We start from the raw sequence: 4858 nt of genomic DNA on the forward strand, positions 1-4858 counted from the left end.
TGATAGTTAATCAAGAAATTGGACTTAATTAACTTAGATCTAGAAATAGACTAAGGGTTAAGAGGGTTTTAATAGATTGATTAAAGAACCTAATGGGTCTTGGTTAATTTTAACTCCACGAAAGTAGGATTAAGTTAATTAAGGCACTCTTTGTCTCACTCGAAAGAGTTTTCAAAGGATTTTAGAATTAATCTCCTTTAAACCCATAAATTTCATGGATTGGGCTAGCTAGGAAAATCCCAAAATAGCTTGAATATGAAATTTATATCATTCTTAATTTCTAATCGAATTTAATTACTTGCCATTTTGAATATTGCCATATTTGAACTTGCTTACTTCAATTTGATGCAATTTTAGTTTAATTAATACATTGTTGAATAGAATATTAATTTTGCACATTTAAATTGCATATCCCATTACCCATTAATTTACTACTTTAAATACTTGATTTAGTCAACTTTTATATCAAAAATTCAATCATTAACACGACTGGATCGATATTTTTCTATACTACGTTGTTTGTTTAAGATTGAATTCTTGATCATTTTAGTTGTTTTTAGTTTTATCTCTATTATCTTTTCATTTTGTGTTTGTTTGTTCTTTTTCTTAATCTTTTATGAGAAGAGCTAGAAGCACAAGTGATACATCCTTATTATTCAACCATTGAGAAATTTTGTAAGGCCAACAAGAAAGAAACCAGAAAAGAAAAGAAGCCTTGATAGTAGAAACAGACATGGGATGAAAGAATTAGAATTGGTGTTGGTAATGAAATAGTCAAAATAATGAAAATGCAGCCCATGGTGAAGAAGTTGTTAATGCTAAGGTGCCTAGGGAAGTATGATGGATCATGCTTTTCCTCGTTTTGATGACTTGAGAGAGCATAGCAAGACCAAGAATTGATGTAAATAGTTACAAGATGGATTTTGGAGTCCTTCAAATGATTGAATTCTCAATTTGGGGTCATCCTTAAATCCACACACACATGAAGAAGTTTGCTATGATTTGTGACATGCAAAAACAACGCTAAAATTGTTTCCATTCTCTTTGAAAGATAGAGCATTGGATTGGCTTGATTCTTTACCTCACAACTCAATTACAAATTGGGAATGTATTTCTTGCCCAATACTTTCCACTGGAAAAACTCAAGAGTTGAGGAATCAAATGATTGCTTTTAGACCAAGAGAAGATGAGACTCTTTATGAGTCATGGATGAGATGGAAGGAGTTGGAGAGACAATGTCCACATCATGCCATTCCTAAATGGATGATAAACCAGAATTTTTACACAAATGTCACTCAGGAATCATTGATGCTCGAATTCATCATTAAGCATGAAGATGAAGCTTATGAGTTATTAGAGAAAATAGCAAAATCTATGGAGTAGTCCAAGAGGGTCAACTCCAACTCAAAAAGGCAAGTTCTTGGAATGTATGAGCTTGATCCATTCAACATGATCAATGCCAAATTTGATGCACTCACTAATGTCCTTGCTAAGAAAATGGAGGATTTAAGTATGCTAGTTCATCATCATGCTCTGGAAATTCTCAACAAGTTACTTATAACAATGGAGTAGATTATCCTTCATATGCTTGGAGGAATCATCCCAATTTTCATGGGAGAATCAAATCAAGCTTCAACACTTTCCATCACAACAACAAGAGCATCAATACCAACAACCTAGGCAACCACCACCTAGTTTTCAAGAATGCAAATCTGCACCTTTACCAAGGAACAAAGTTCCACCACGGAGGCTTTATTACAACAAATTCTTGCTAATCAAATTAAGCGTGATGAAGAGTTGAGAGAGATGAAAGCGGAACAAATGCAAACACACAATAGGATCTTTGGAAAATCAGTTGCACAACAAGCATGCTCATCAAGTACCAATTCTATGAAACTTCCTAGTCAAATAGAAAATCCAAGGGAGCAATGTCATGCCATCGAGTGGTAAAATAGTGCATAATGAGAAGAGTGAAAAAGTTGAAAGAGAGAAAATGAGGAAGATTTTGAGGAGATGAAAAACAAAAGAGTGAAAAAGGGAGTGCAAGAAAAGGTAAAGAGGAGGTTGGAGAGAAAGAAGAGAAATATATACCTCGATTTCAAAAGCCAAGCTTGATAAGCAATTTGGGAAGTTCTTAGAGGTTTTGAAGAAGCTATATATAAATGTGCCTTTTATCGATGCTCTTTCCCAAATGCCTTCTTATGCTAAGTTTTGAAAGAAATTCTCTCAAACAAAGAAGACTTGAAGATTATGAGATCAGAGCCTTAACGAGGAAATGCAGCTATCCTCTCCAAAAACTTCCTCCAAAGCTCAAGGATTTTTCAATTCCATGCCATATTGGGGAATCATGTTCTATAAAAGCTTTATGTGATTTACCTCTCCATCTATGAGAAGCTTAACATGGGAGATCTTAAGCCTACCCACATTTCTCTTTCAATTAAATATCCGTATGGATCTTGGAAAATATACCACTGAAGGTTGGAAAATTTTACATTTGACTTTGTCATTTTGGACATGGAAGAGGATTCTCATATGCCAATCATTTTGGGAGGCCTTTCTGCTTTGATTGACGTGAAAGGTGAAAAGCTTACTCTTAGAATCGGAGAGGATCAGTCTTCAATATTGGCAATGATAAGAAGAAGCAACATGAAGATGTAGACTCTTGTTTGAGAATTGATATAGTTGATGAGTTAGTAAAGAGCACTTTAGAAAGAGCTATCCAAGGCTTCTCTTGAAAGTTGTCTTATCCATGAAGGAGTATCAATGATGAAAATCCAAAAGAGGCTGCATTTGCACAAGATTTGAATAGTAATCCACCTTGTCCTATGGCACCAATCTTTCAAGTTGAGGAAGTGGAGAAAAGTGAAGTAAAGCAACCATCTCTCAAAGAAAAGATGCACCAAAGGTTGTCAAGAAAGAAATGGTGATTTTTAGACAAAGCAACAAGGATCTTCTCATGTGATGGAAAGAAAATGAAGTATAGATTCATTGAAGCACCTATTGGAAACAGAGGCAACAAATTCCAATTTCAGCCACCATGAAACATGAAAAGAGTCTAGCTAAGGACTATAACTTAGCGCTCTTGGGAGGCATCACAAGTCCTTTTATTTTGCTTTTGTTGATTTACTTTCATTTTCATTAATTTTGTTTTTATCTTAAATTTCCTCAAATTCAATTTTTGACATTATTAAATCTTGCCTTGTAGATGTATATCAATGAAGAAAGGTCAGTGAACTATTGGGGCCAATATCTGTTTTTGGAGAGGAAAAAAAAAAATGCAAAAAAAAAAAAAAAAAATAGATGATGGATTCCCTGAGTGTCCTGAATTTGCAATAGAGAGAGAAAAAAAAAAAAGAAAAAAAAAAGGGTGTTTGTTTGGTGAGGTTGGGTGTGAGACTTTTAAGTATGTGTGATTTTAATCTTAATATGGTGGTAAGTGAGTCATGAGCTTCTTTGGGTTGTAGGATTCAAGGTAAAAATGCTGCATTTTCTTGGCAAAACTTGGAAACTTCATTTCATCATTTGTGGTTAGATGCAACTTCATGCAAATTTTATGGAGTTTTATGTGCTAAATGTTGATTTATTTGTCTTAAAATGGCATAGTTCTCAAAGGTCTTTTATGTAGGATCCATTTTTACATGCTTGTGTGATGCCTTTTGATATACTTTGTATATATTGATGTGTTTTTGGTGAAACTTCTCATGGTTTATGCTTCATGGAATTATATTTCCTCATTCTAGGTATTTTTCACACTTGCAATCCATGTTCTATTGCATTCTTGATCTTGCTAACTTGTGCATAAGATGCAATCCTGCATAACCACAATTCTTGCCATTTTCCACCTTTATTGCAAGTGCATAATAACCTCATTTTGTCAAATTTCATATCAAACTTGCATAAGGTGAGTGCATGACTTATGCACATTTGCACAACTTCAATTTTCTCTAGTGCATAACCTATGCAGTGCATAACCTATGCACTTCCATATAACAAAAAATTCCATTTTTTCATTTCAGGGTGGTAAAATAAGCAGAGCATAACCTGCATCACTTCTCGTAAAAACCAAAAACTCTCAGGGGTGCATAGTAGGGCAGGGAGTGCATAACCTATGCAAAATCAAACTGCATAAGGAAGGTGCATAAGTTATGCATAACCAAAAACTCGTGCATAACCTATGCACATTGACCACCAACCCAAAATTCCAAAAGTTGCATGACCTCATAATTTCAAAACCCACCAAGAGTGCATATAACCACCAACCCAAGTTCCAAAATTGCGTGCATAACTTATACTCTCAAAATTTCAAGGGTCACGAAACATGCATAAGGAAGGTGCATGACTTATGCACTTCCGCATAAACCATGACCTCATACTCAATTTCAAAAAGAGTGCATAACCCAAGTTCCAAAATTGCCGAAGATCGCATAAAGGCAGTGCACTACCTATGCACTTAAATTGACCCAAAAAAAAAAAAAAAAACCACCAGGCAGGGTGCATAACTTATGCACTCTCAAAATTTCAAGGGTCAAACATGCATAAGGAAGGTGCATGACTTATGCACTTCCGCATAACCACCAACTCAGACTTGCATAAGGAGAGTGCATAACAAAAAAAAAAATCCAAAAAAAAAAATATATATTTTTATAGCCTATGCAACCCTTATTGCCACTTATGCTGGCTTATGCACCCTACTTATGCACAAAAAAAAAACAAAAAAAAAAAAAAAAAAAAATTATGCAAATATTTTACATAGCCTATGCAACCCTTATTGCCACTTATGCCATGGCTTATGCACCCTACTTATGCACACACAAAAAAAAAAAAAAAAAAAATTTATGCAAATATTTTACATAGCCTA

The 4858-nt window shown here is 34.5% G+C and overlaps 1 non-coding gene across 1 annotated transcript; it reads right to left on the minus strand.

Moving 5' to 3' along the window:
• Positions 1–1145: 1145 nt before the first annotated feature.
• LOC131178930 (small nucleolar RNA R71) lies at positions 1146–1253 on the minus strand. The gene has a single exon (XR_009147937.1). It is a non-coding gene; the product is annotated as a small nucleolar RNA R71 (small nucleolar RNA).
• Between the last annotated feature and the right edge of the window lie 3605 nt (positions 1254–4858).

Source organism: Hevea brasiliensis, chromosome 3 (genome assembly GCF_030052815.1).
Source record: "Hevea brasiliensis isolate MT/VB/25A 57/8 chromosome 3, ASM3005281v1, whole genome shotgun sequence".
In the NCBI taxonomy this organism is placed as follows: Eukaryota; Viridiplantae; Streptophyta; class Magnoliopsida; order Malpighiales; family Euphorbiaceae; genus Hevea; species Hevea brasiliensis.